Raw genomic sequence first — 13,729 nt, 5'->3', positions numbered from 1 at the left:
TCAACAGAATGAAATCCAAGATGAGGGAGAAGATATGGTTCCCCGGGCTAGATGAAGCAGTTGAGAAGGTCGTCAGGAACTGCCGAGCATGTCAGCTCACCAGCAGTCAGGAGTCTCCCGCACCTATCATAACGGAAGAGCCAGCCCCGTCCCCATGGTCCTGGGTGAGCCTAGACTTTGGAAGCTTCCCAGACGGGAGAGTAACAGCTGTCATCGTCGACAGTTACACCAAGTACCCCATCGTGGAAATACTCCCATCTACAGCATTCCACCACTTGAGTCCAGTGTTGAAAAAAGCATTCGCACTATTCGGACTCCCACAAGTTGTTAAAACGGACAATGGACCTCCGTTCCAAGGGGGAGAATTCCAGGAATTTCTGGCGCAGCTCGGGATCAAGCACCGCCGCATAACCCCACAATGGCCTCAAGCAAACGGGGAAGTGGAACGCTTCATGCGAACAATAAACAAAGTATTTTGCATCGCCCTGGCAGATCAAACAGATCCCGAGGCAGCCCTCCAGACATTCCTGCGTGAATACAGAAGCACCCCGCATTGCACCACTCAGAGAGCACCATGGTCACTGATGCTGGCCGGACCTCGGAGAGACATTCTACCCATGTCGGACAACTGGGCGCCACAACCATACGACCCAGAACGCACGCAAGATCGCAGGTTGGCAACCAATGAGAAGGCCAGCAAAAAGAGGAGAGCCCATTCTAGAGTCATCATGCAAGGTCACACTGTGCTGGTAAGGAATCGTTGGGGCGGAGGCAAGTTCCGCACCATCTATGAGCCAGGTCTATGGATGGTGGTAAAGGTCAAGGGAACCTCAGTCATGGCGGAGAAGGACGGAGAGACCATCACTCGTAATGTGACGTGGTTCAAAAGAGTCCAAGCCCCGGAAGTGGATGGGCCGGCTGACCGCCTACAACTAAGGGATGACGTGTACCACGACGAATTCCACTCCCACCAGGCGGAAGGAGCAGGGAGAGACGCCGCGCCAGAGTGTCGGGAGCCTGAAGACGAGCCTACACCCAGCTCAGGATGTCCCGAGATAAGTAGCCCGGCCGCCAGCCAGCGCATGCGGTCACAAAGGTACGAGCTCCGGCCTAACCCCAAGCCGAGCCAGAGACGTGCAGATTTCGTATGTTGAACTATGTGAGAGTCTTGTGAAAATCTAATTTGGGAAGGGATGTAGCGGTCTAGTGTTTAGCGATGCCGGGAAGGCCACCGGAATAAACCAGACACAATGTATCACTCTCTGGCCAGGCGTGGCCAGAGAGCTTAAATAAAGGAGCGGAGGTCGCACTGGACTTCCGGCTCATACTAGCTAACGCTGTGTGTGGTGTGAGTTATTTACAGCAGTCGAGCTCATGTGCATATTGGGCCTACACCCCAAAACCTAACAACAGAGACAGCGAATGGCGTGCTGGCTGCCTGCAGATGAGGACATCCTGTGTGAGCAACACCCTCTCTGCTCCTGTCAGTACACTGCTACATGTCTGTTGGACTGGTTTTACTACTGCCGTCACAGGTTACTCCTCCCGAATGCTTCCGTGGCCTACGGCAGTACAAGCGGCGCCACCTAGTGGTGAGGGTCTGAGTATCCGCCCATTGAGGCTAACCCTTGCAAAGCCGCACTAACTTGGATGTATCACCACTGAGAGGTCCCACACTGCCACAGCCACTGAAGGATGAGAGGGTGTTGGTGCCCCACAGACAGTGCTAGAGTCGGATGTAATGGCAAAGGAGGTGAAAAGAACCCTAGGGGACGGAGGCACCCATCTGCTGAGAAAGGCACGATACGCCCCCAAGAGACTGCAATGCCCCTCGCAGTACAGAGGAGTAGAGCTAAGCACTCTAGTTGCTTGTTGCAATGTTCGTTCTGTGGCGTGGTAAAGAACACTTGTTACGGCCTCCAGCTTTGAGGAGATACACAGCACACTGGTCTTTTGAGAACACAAAGGGAAGGGAATGATCTACAGCACTATGACTGTCCATTTTGACATCTGGTCTGTGCAAGCAGCCTGATCCTGCAGGAGCATGGTGACCCTCACCAGCTAGATGAAAGCCACCTAGCATATAGTTCGGATGTAGGTGGGAGTCCAGCAGCGGGAAGGCTGTAAAAGAATGCTTTGTTTGAGGACTGTTTATAAGGGATGCCCGTTCCTTGTATTACTAAATTATGAGGAGACTGTGTGTTTCCGACAACAGCCATGCGGCCATAGCCGGCTGCCTTAGTACTGTCAAGCATGCCGAAGCCAAGGCAGGATCCGACGTCATGATGTGCACGGCCTTCAGGTGCGAGCAGTGCCTTTGAGTGAAGAGTAAGCGTAAGGGAGTTTACCTGCCGTTTGTGAAGCGGCAAGGAGATTTCCATACTCCTAGTGCCAGGTTGCCACAACTGCAAAAGAGAAGGGAGCCCTGTACCTCCCACAGCGATCCAGAGTTGCCGGAATACTTTATCAAGGGCAAGAAGGGTATGGAAGGCCCAACAGACCGGATCCATCAATGTACATCTGCCTTCACTGCTGTCCATGAATAGGCTGGCACATCCGAGAAGACTCCCAGTCCTATTGACAGGACCGGACCGGGGAGTGGTTCGTGACGGGAGAGGATGCGTAGTCCAAAGGATACAACGGAGTGAGCAGGAGTCCCCAGTGAGAATGCGTGGCCTGTCACCACATTTTAGCGCATGTGTAGAAAGGACATGCATTGCGTGGCCTGTCGCCACTTTTTACAAGTCGTCCCATGGCAGCCATTCCATCATTTGCCAGGTGCATCACTACCATCCCTGGAGCATGAAATAACACGACTGGAGTACTGCACCGTGTGACAATCTGAAGCACCAGTGACCAGTTGTCTAACTGGCATACATGCTGATCCCGGTAGTGAGAGCATTTTCTGTCCAGCATACATCTACCCCTGACGTTGCACGAGCGACTAGGAGGTGGCTCCGAGCGAGTCTTGCGGCTGTCTAGATCCAGACACGTGCTGCAGACCCAGTGCAGCCCATAGGCGGTCCCGTGGCAACTCATACAAGGGGCCTCCCCCGAGCGTGAGAGATGGATTTTACTTTGCCCCATGGGTGGATTTCATGAAGTAGCCGAATGCCAAGACTGTTGTCAATGGATCAAGCATCATTTTCAGGTGCTTCCAGTAGGCTTCACTTACGCTCCTGATGCACCTATGTTTGAACTGTACAACACCAATTGCCTCACATTAAGAGCTGGACCGACTGTCCCTCGACTGATGCAAAGCGGAAAGGGCCGGTCTTCATCAGCACTGTGTTCGTGTCTAGATTTACCTGGTTAAAGTATGGACACATGCCAAGATGCCCGGGTGCTCCCAGCTGCACCTCTCCACCGCTGTCCAGCACTGGGAGACTTTAGTTGTTTTTAGTTGTTTACTCATTCCTTCCCACAGGTTGGACTTTTGTTTGTTGCTTTTGTTTTTAATAAGATTTGGGAGGAATTGTGTGTCCTGTTGGACACAGTTGAATGTTTGGCTAGCCACTCCCTCGAGGGCTGGCCCATAAACTCACCCCACACCCATCCAACACAGGTGTCACCAATTAGATGCCCTGCCAATAAAGGAGCCCGCGTGCACGTGGCCATTACTAGCAACTACAATCATGGTGTTGGTGTCTATTTCCACAGCATGTGGGCCTAGAGCCCAAGGATCTAACACCAGGGACAGGGGGTGACGCTGTTCTGTGTCTGTAGTGAAGACCGGGGGGGAGAAGGGGGGCTCAGCCAAGTCCCTTGCTATTACAGAAGGGGAGCAGCATGAGCAGGGCCCGGGGCCCCTGGCAGGTACAGGGAGTGACGCTGTTCTGTGTCTGTAGTGAAGAGTGGGGGGAGAAGAGGGGCTCGGCCAAGTCCCTGCTATTACAGAAGGGAAGCAGCATGAGCGGGGCCCCTGCCAGGTATAGGGGGTGACGCTGTTCTGTGTCTGTAGTGAAGAGTGGGGGGAGAAGGGGGGCTCGGCCAAGTCTCTGCTATTACAGAAGGTAAGCAGCATGAGCGGGGCCCGGGGCCCCTGCCAGGTACAGGGGGTGACGCTGTTCTATGTCTGTAGTGAAGAGCGGTGGGAGAAGGGGGGCTCAGCCAAGTCCCTGCTATTACAGAAGGGAAGCAGCATCAGCGGGGCCCGGGGCCCCTGCCAGGTACAGGGGGTAACACTGTTCTGTGTCTGTAGTGAAGAGTGGGGAAGGAGGTGTGGGGGTAGAAGGGGGGCTCAGCCACGTCCCTGCTATTGCAGAAGGGAAGCAGCATGAGCGGGGTCCGGGGCCCCTGCCAGGTACAGGAGGTGACGCTGTTCTGTGTCTGTAGTGAAGAGCGGGGGTAGACGGGGGGGGCTCAGACAATTCTCTGCTATTACAGAAGGGAAGCAGCATGAGCGGGGCCTGGGGCCCCTGCCAGGAACAGGGGGTGACGCTGTTCTGTGTCTGTAGTGAAGAGCGGGGGAGGTGTGGGGGGAGAAGGGGGCTCAGCCAAGTCTCTGCTATTACAGAAGGGAAACAGCATGAGCGGGGCCCGGGGCCCCTGCCAGGTACAGGGGGTGACGCTGTCCTGTGTCTGTAGTGAAGAGTGGGAGGGGGAGAAGGGGGGCTCAGCCATGTCCCTGCTATTACAGAAGGAAAGCAGCATAAGCGGGGCCCGGGGCCCCTGCCAGGTACAGGGGGTGACGCTGTTCTGTGTCTGTAGTGAAGAGCGGGGGGAGAAGGGGGGCTCGGCCAAGTCTCTGCTATTACAGAAGGGAAGCAGCATGAGCGGGGCTCGGTGGCCCCTGCCAGGTACAGGGGGTGACGCTGTTCTGTGTCTGTAGTGAAGAGCGGGGGGGAAGGGGGGCTCAGCCAAGTCTCTGCTATTACAGAAGGGAAGCAGCATGAGCGGGGCCCGGGGACCCTGCCAGGTACAGGAGGTGACGCTGTTCTGTGTCTGTAGTGAAGAGCGGGGGGGAAGGGGGGCTCAGCCAAGTCTCTGCTATTACAGAAGGGAAGCAGCATGAGCGGGGCCCCTACCAGGTACAGGGGGTGATGCTGTTCTGTGTCTGTAGTGAAGAGCGGGGGCAGAAGGGGGGCTCAGCCAAGACTCTGCTATTACAGAAGGGGAGCAGCATGAGCGGGGCCCGGGGCCCCTGCCAGGTACAGGGGGTGACGCTGTTCTGTGTCTGTAGTGAAGAGTGGGGGGATAAGGGGGGCTCGGCCAAGTCTCTTTTATTACAGAAGGGAAGCAGCATGAGCGGGGCCCGGGGCCTCTGCCAGGTATAGGGGACGACGCTGTTCTGTGTCTGTAGTGAAGAGCGGGGGAGAAGGGGGGCTCAGCCAAGTATCTGCTATTACAGGAGGGAAGCAGCATGAGCGGGGCGGGGGCCCCTGCCAGGTACAGCGGGTGACGCTGTTCTGTGTCTGTTGTGAAGAACGGGGGAAGTAGGGGGGCTCAGCCAAGTCTCTGCTATTACAGAAGGGAAGAAGCATGAGAGCATGAGCTGGGCCCGGGATCATTGCCAGGTACAGGGGGTGACTCTGTTTGTGTCTGTAGGGAAGGGGGGGGGGTGCGGGTCAGCCAAGGACTGTGAAGTGAAGGCGGAGTGCTGTGCGACAAGGAGCATGGTGTGCGCGTGGCTGTAAAGCTTGTGCAACAGCAGTTTGTGTTTTTTAAAGCTTTTTATTATTTTCTGCACATTTCGCAGAAGCATGAATGTTGTACGTGCTGTTAGCGGACTAGCGCCGCGGGGACACACGCAGTCTTTTCTCCCTGTTTGCCTGGCCTCCTGACGTCGCGGCCAATCGCACTTCGAGGTCGGCCGTGACGTCAGGCGGGGGCGGGCTGTTCGGGACTGGAGCGCGGAATCCCAACGAAGCGGTTGTCTCTCCGCCTGCTCCTCGTGGGCCGTTACATTTGTGCACGAAACCAATAAAGTTGTTTGCAGCATCTACGTCTCGCCTCCCTCACTCTGCCACTACAAATGGCGACGAGGGTCAATTAACGTTGTACGGCCCACGAGTGGAGTCTGGTGCTCTGAGCTCCTCGCGCTCCTCCATTACTGCGGTGCTGCCCCCTGCTGGTCTTCTTGCTGCCCCGAGGGGCTCCTGACGACGTGTGGCCCGTCCTGCTGCTGGCTGGGTGCTGCCTGTCCCTTCTGGGCACCGGTGTTACAGTTTGCTGCTTGCTGAGGGGGCTGGAGTGGGACCTTCCTGTCTCATGTGCCCAGGCGGTGTGCCGTGAGGATCGTGCTTCCCTGTCCCGCCCGGTGTGCTCCGGTGGGTGTGGAGTCCTACATGCTGGTGCTTCTGCAGGCGTAGTCCAGTTCTGCGTGCTGAGGTTCCAGGTCGTGCTGTCAGCCGTGCCTGTTCGGTGGCTGTCCTTGTGGTCGTCGTCCTCCTGCTGTGGTCCCTGTTCTCCAACGATGGCGCAACCCGTCAACATCTGCGTGCCTCCCCTGTTCCTCGATTCTCCTGGTAAGCTGTGCATGAAATGGAAGGGGTGGCTACGCGCGTTTGAGAACTATATCGTTTCCATAGACGGTGAGGGGTATAGCCCCGAGCGCAAGAAGGCACTCTTGTTCGGACTGCTGGGGAAGGCCGGCCAGGAAGTTTTTGACAGTCTCCCAGTGTTCGTGGACCCCCCTGGGGCTCTCGCTCCCCTGAATGTGTATCAAGAGGCGGTTAAGCGGCTTGAACTGCAGTATTCCGAGGAAGGTAACATCATGGTGGGGCGCCATAAGTTTGCTTTGCAGCGACAGGAGGAAGGAGAGACTATTGAGGAGTACATTGCCTGCTTACGCGTTCTGGCACAAGTCTGTGAATTTGCGGAGATGACCGATACTTACATCAGAGATCAGGTGGTGTTCTATTGCCTCTCTAAGAAGGTGCAGGAGAGATTGTTGTCATGTAGGAACCCTTCCCTGAAAGATGTGGTGGCCATTGCGAAGGCCGTGGAGCGCTCCATGGTGTCCACCAGGGAGCTTGCATGCACAAGTCAGGCTTCGACGGTGTGCTACGTGCAGGACAAAAGTAAAAGTGTGTCAAGGACTCCCGACAAAGCAGCAAGTGATAGAGGGGGTGGCAGGAGGCCGTTCGCCTGCTTTAGATGTGGGGCGCGGGACCACTTGGCTGATAGCAGGTCTTGCCCGGCTCTGACCAAGAGCTGCACGAAATGCAGGAAGGTGGGCCATTTTGCAGCTGTGTGCAAGACAAGGAAACCGGGGGGGGGGGGGTATGAAAGTGAGCTCGGTGAGTGATAGCGATGCGGAGGCGAGTGCGGACATTGTGTTGTCCATTGATGCCGAGGACGGCAGAGTGAAGGGGCCTATTGGCTCCGTTATGATTGGTGCCGTAGAGCTGCAGTTTACAGCTGATTCTGGTTCGCCTATAAACCTGATTTCTGACACCACGTTTGATGCTAAGTGGCAGGGTGTGCGGTTGCGTGAGACTGATGTGAATCCCAAGGCCTTTGGGGAACAGGATATAGTGATGAAAGGGTTTTTCTGCGATACACTCACCTTCCGAGGGCGCACTGTGATGACGAAGGTCTATGTGGCTGAGAAAGGGAGGAGCCTTGTGGGATGGAAGGACCTGGCGAAGCTGGGTGTGATGCTAGTCCCGGGGGCCGACGATCCCATTGTTCTGCGTGATGACTGGGTTGGCTACATACAACCAGGCGAAGTACATGGGGGATTGGCTGAGGTCATTGGCGAATTTGAGTCCGTTTTTAAGAATGAGGTGGGGCGTGTGAGAGGGTTTGTACACGCCATTCAGTTGAAAGAAGGGGCAATACCGATAAAGCATAAGGTCAGAACTGTCCCTCTCTCTGTCAGAGGGGAACTGAAGAAGGTCCTCGATAAGTTGAAGCAGGAAGGCGTGATAGAGGAGGCAGGCGCATCAGAATGGGTGTCCGCGATAGTGGTGTCCAAGAAGAAGAGGACAGGGGACATTCGTCTATGTGTGGACCTGCGGTCCTTGAACAAAAATATCCTAGTGAACTGCCATCCGCTGCCCAACATCCAAGAAATTCTGTCGTCCACGTCAGGGTCCAAGTTCTTCACTCTGATAGACCTGAAGTCAGCTTACCACCAGGTGTGTCTCACGGAGGAGTCCAAAAAACTGACCACCTTCATTACCCCGTTCGGAGCGTACAGGTACGTCCGGCTTCCCTTCGGCCTTGCATCGGCGTCGGGTGTCTTCCAGAAGTTGATGGACTTGCTTTTCTGCGACATGAAGGGCGTCGAAGCATTCCAGGACGACATCCTGATCCACACGGAGGATGAGAAGGGGCACCTGGAGTTGCTGGGCACGGTGCTGGAGATCCTGCGGGAGAAAGGGATGACGGTCTCCAAAGACAAGTGCAAGTTCATGGAGGCCAAGATAGAATATCTGGGGCACGTCCTGACTCCGGATGGTATTGCGCCCAAGGAGGACCTGGTGAAGGCCATTCGAGATGCCCCATGTCCCGGAGATAAGGACGCCTTGCGGTCATTCCTGGGGCTCAGCGAGTATTACTCGAAGTTCATGCAGGGTTACGCACTCACAGTGGAGCCTCTTCGGAAACTGCTGCGGAAGAACGAAAAGTACATGTGGGCACAGGAACAACGAGCTGCTTTCGAATCTGTTAAGCTGGCCATTGTTACGGCTCCAGTGTTACAGCCTTACAACAAGGATCACCGGAATGTCATCACTGTCGATGCCAGCGCCAAAGGTATCGGCGCAGTGTTCTGCCAATTTCAAGGAAAGAAGGAAAGCACCATCGCGTTCATATCCCGGTTGCTGAGCGACGCAGAGAAACACTACAGCACTATCGAGCGGGAGACGCTCGCTTGCGTCTGGGCAGTGGAGAAACTGAAGAACTATTTGTGGCGCAAAGAGTTCGAGCTGGTCACGGATCACAAACCATTGATTTATATGATGGACGGCGAAGGCCGCGGTAATGGAAAAGCCAGCTCGAGACTCCTGCGCTTGCTGTCCAAATTGCAGGAATACCACTTCACCATCAGACACATCAAGGGTGGCCTCAACAGCAGGGCGGACTGCCTATCGCGCTTGCCTATCGCCGGCGAGGAAGAAGGTTCCCTGGACGACACGGAGTGTGTGGTGGCGATGGTGGATGCGACGGCCATTTGCGAGGGGTCTATCTCTGAGGAAGAATGGCTGACTGCCCAGGAAAAGGATGTGACCATCCGAAGGGTAGTGGACCACATGACGACTCATTGGCCTCCGGTCTGGAACTTGCACGGGGCACTCAGATGTTTCCAGCAGATCAGCGCGGAACTTACGATTGAAGATGGCTTCCTAAAAAGGCATGAACTGTTTGTGCCCCCGGAAGGTCTGAGGGACAAGCTGATCAGGATTGCTCACAGGGGCCACCCGGGGAGTACAGCGACCAAAAACCTCCTCAAGCAGTACTACTGGTGGCCGGGGATGTGCAGCGACGTCTGCGGCTTCATTGATAGATGCGGGCCGTGTTTGAGAGCCGACAAACATTGGAAGACGGCCACGGGGGAACTACAGATGGTGGACATTCCGGTCGGCCCATGGTGCAAGATTTCCATAGATTTCGCAGGCCCGTTTACCATACTTCCGGATGACTGCAGGCATCTCATTGTCCTTACGGACTACTTCTCCAAGTGGATCCACTACAAGTTTGAGAGGTTACTACTGACCGGGTGATCAAGGTGCTGAAGAAAATCTTCGCGACGGAGGGGCAGCCGAAGATCATGGTTTCCGACAATGGTACTCAGTTGGTGTCCCGGCAGATGACGGAATTCCTGACTAAGCTGGGAATCAAGCAGGAGAAGACTCCACTGTACAGTCCGAAGAGCAATGGGCAGGTCGAGCGGATGAACAGGTTCCTCAAAGAAGGTGTCCAACAGGCTGTTGCGTCTCAAATGGACGTGAAGGCGTTCTTGGCTGATAAGGTGCACACTTTTCATAACACGCCTAATGAAGTCACGGGCCACACTCCGTTCTATTTGATGAGAGGGAGAAGGTGCATGAGCGAGCTTACCCCCAAATTCAACGATTGGTATGACATGAGGGGCACAACTGAGGGCATACAGGAAGAGGGGTTGAGAGTCAAGGAGCGAATAGTGGCTAAGCAAGAGAGCAATAAACTGTATGCTGACAAGGTTAACAGAGCCAAACCGAAGGAAATTGCGCAGGGAGATTGGGTACTGGTGAACAAGCCCTACAAAGTAATGAAGGGAGAGTCTGTATTTCAAACCCCATTGCGGGTACACGGAGCGACCAGAGGGGCAGTGTGCCTGGAAGGTGGGGGATGGCGTAGCAAGGACGACATAGTCAAACTCAAAGCTGGGCAAGAGGAAATCATCATGAAAAGTAGTCACATGCGTGAGTCCGAGAGCGATGATAATGCGCTTGAATGGCAAGACAATGAGGTCACTGGCGGAAGTGTGTGCGATGATGAAGTTGGGGGTAATTCTCCCGCACAAGTTTGGGCCGGAGGCGGAAGTGCACACGTGAGTGGGAGCACATGGCATGGCACGGGAGGTGTTGAGAGGCAGATGGGCACAGGCTCCAGACCAGTGAGGTGTGACAGTCGCAGCGTGGGGAGCCCAGGTCAAAGCGGTAGTGGTGCTGGTGGCGTGGGACAAACCCCGTATGTTACACCTAGCAGGCCGACACGGCATGTCAGAGCACCTAAGAGATTTGATGACTTTGTTATGCGATGAAAATGTGTTTTACTTATTTCTTTCTGTTAATAAGGGAGATGTTGTACGTGCTGTTAGCAGACTAGCGCCGCGGGGACACACGCAGTCTTTTCTCCCTGTTTGCCTGGCCTCCTGACGTCGCGGCCAATCGCACTTCGTAGTCGGCCGTGACGTCAGGCGGGGGCGGGCGGATCGGGACTGGAGCACGGAATCCCAACGAAGCGGTTGTCTCTCCGCCTGCTCCTCGTGGGCCGTTACATTTGTGCACGAAACCAATAAAGTTGTTTGCAGCATCTACGTCTCGCCTCCCTCACTCTGCCACTACAATGAAATGCCTGATTGAATGGGACCGTCTTCTACTCCGCAGGCGCGTGCCGGGTGTTGCAGGCACCTTCAGGGTCCCAGAGCGCGCGGCGGTGCCTAAGCCGGTCTGGTCAGGTTCAGGGCCCTTCGGAGCCCGGGCAAGATTAGAGTTTGTTCTGTTTGGTCGTTTTTAGGTCTCGCCTGACCCAGCACATGCGCTGGTCTGGCGAGACTTATTGAGAGGGCTCCAAAAAGTGCTACCAGGCCAGCCTAGAGCTACAGTGCATGTGCGCGGACGCAAGCGCCGCGATTTTCCGTGATTACTTTCACTTTCGCAGCTGCACGGCCGCTTGGCATAGCCAATAGGTCTCGCTTTTGGGACCTTATAAGTATTTAGTTATGCAACTGTTGCATGGCTAAACACTTATAAGGTCCCAAAGGCGAGACCTATTGGCTATGCCAATGCTTGTTTTTATTATTCTTAGTTCAGTAATTCCAGTCTGGCGCCCTCTTGTCGCAGCTGCCTAGAATGGTCTTAATGCTGCGTTCGCCACTTGCGTAATTCTGCATCTTCTGTGGCACAAATGTGCTTCATGCATACGTAACTGCATAGGCGACAACATGAGTAATGTAAACACATTTTTTACCACCATTTATTTGCCCACCCTCTATCATTTGTATTTTCTTTGGGGTCTTTATAAAGCACGACCCTAGCAGGTGTCTTTACAATAAGGACCCAAGCTAAAACATGTGCACAATGCAGACAAAATCACAATTACTGGTCGAAAGAGGAAGAGGTCTATGGCAGGAGTCTAGGTAACATAGGTGCATCAGGAGCAGTGGCACCCGGGCCGAAAGCCCTCAGGGGCCCATTGAACCCTATCAAATGTGCATTGTCCTACCCCAGTAGCAGTCTAATGGGCTATCTTCCTGGCTTGCACCAGGGCCCACTGCATCCTTGATACAACACTAGTGAGTGGCAGGGTTACCACCTAAGAGACTCACAACTGTGAAGAATCGTGTGTTGAGACCTGCACCTGAAGTGCACTAGTGAAGGAGAAAGCTGAGGTCAGCCCTATGTTCAGTGAAGAGTCCCTGAAGTAGTTCCTGGTGGGGGGCAGATGGCAGCAGGCTAGCTTCCTGACAGGGGGATGCAACCCCCCATCCTCTCAATAGCAGCATTTACTTACAATCAATCAACAATACTTATATAGCATAGCGACTCACCCGTGAGGGTATCCAGGCGCTCAGGTTCTTTCTGTGGAGGCTCGGCCGAACAGCCTGGTCTTGAGTCCTTTCCTGAATTCAGTAGAGAGGGTGAGGTCAGGAGGTGGAGACGGAGGCCGTTCCGGGACCTGGCCACAAGGCAGGAGAAGGAACGACCACCACTGTAGCTTCGACGTATCCGACGGGTGTGAGCGAGGTGTCGGGAGGCAGAACGCAGGTGTCTGGCGGGTTGGAAGTTCTGGTGGTGGTTGGTGTACGCTGGTTTTTGGTTGTGCAAGGCCCTGTATGTGTGGATCAGCATCTTGAGTTGAATCTTGAGCTTACCAACGACACAAGACCTTTTCACCTTCTTTCTTTTAGTTTTGGTAAATCCTCCCCTTGAGTGGTTTATGCACTTAAAAGTAGGAGGGCGCTGTCCTGGATCACCTTGGGAGCAGAGTGGGCAGGGTCAGCACAAGCGGGCATTTCTCCCCGCTACCAGCGACGCGCTAATGCTGGACAGACCTCTCTGTGTTGCTGAAGGTGATTGCTCGCTCGCACCTGCACTTTACCTGTTTCCAATTTTATATTGTACTTGGCAATTACTTTTAGATACTTTTAAATATTTGCACTTACCCTGCACCACTTTGCTGCCTGTGCCGCCTTCCAAGCACTTCTCCTCAGTCTAACTCGGGCTTGCCCTTGAGTGAAGGGAGTTAGTGCTAACGGAAACGGCCTGGTACACTTCCGGCTGCGACCGGAAGGGAGGGTGATGCTCCAGTGGCTGAATCCTTATCAGGAGATGCCTGGCGAGACGCGCAGCGGACGCACTAATGCTGAACAGACCTCTCTGTGTTGCTGAAGGGTGCGCCTAAGGCAAGCCCGTCTGCACCCGTCCGTGCCAGTTTTTCGCCAGGAGCCAGGACCCTGGTCATTTGCCCCCGACAACATTGATGCCCTAAGCCCGCGGTACCTTTACACGCGAGACAAACTGCTCAGCATCAAACATAATCCTTGCATGCTTCTAGCACTCTCGCATTGCCTACCTGATGGGCCTTTTTCGTGCCTGGCCTGCAGATACCAGAGCACTACTCACCCCAATTCACCCTAATTCACAACCTATACTTGGCCTGTCCAACTCAGGTATGTGCTCTGACCCGCTTAGGGATATTTCTCATGACTATGCCATATACCACCTAATATTACTAAATGGAACTGCTTTTTAGCTAATGTTAGATCTCTCCCTAAGCACGCCGCCAATATATGGGACCTTCTAACTGATCAAAGTCCCGACATTGGATTTCTCACAGAAACTTGGATAAAACCCTCTTCCATCCCAGCCATTGCTTTGGCGATACCGGACAGATACCGCATCTAAAGACTTGACAGGACTGGTAGAGTCGGTGGGGGTATAGCCTTAATTTTCAGAGAATCCATATTCTTGACCAGTATGTACTGATGCATTTGAATACCTCATATTTAGACTTGACCTACACCCCCAACGCAGCTGGAAAGGAGCTCTTGTGTACAGGCCCCCGGGCCCGTTAC

This window comes from Triturus cristatus, chromosome 2_2 (genome assembly GCF_964204655.1).
Source record: "Triturus cristatus chromosome 2_2, aTriCri1.1, whole genome shotgun sequence".
In the NCBI taxonomy this organism is placed as follows: domain Eukaryota; kingdom Metazoa; phylum Chordata; class Amphibia; order Caudata; family Salamandridae; genus Triturus; species Triturus cristatus.
The sequence above is the reverse complement of the archived record's forward strand: the minus strand, read 5'-3'. Positions refer to the sequence as shown.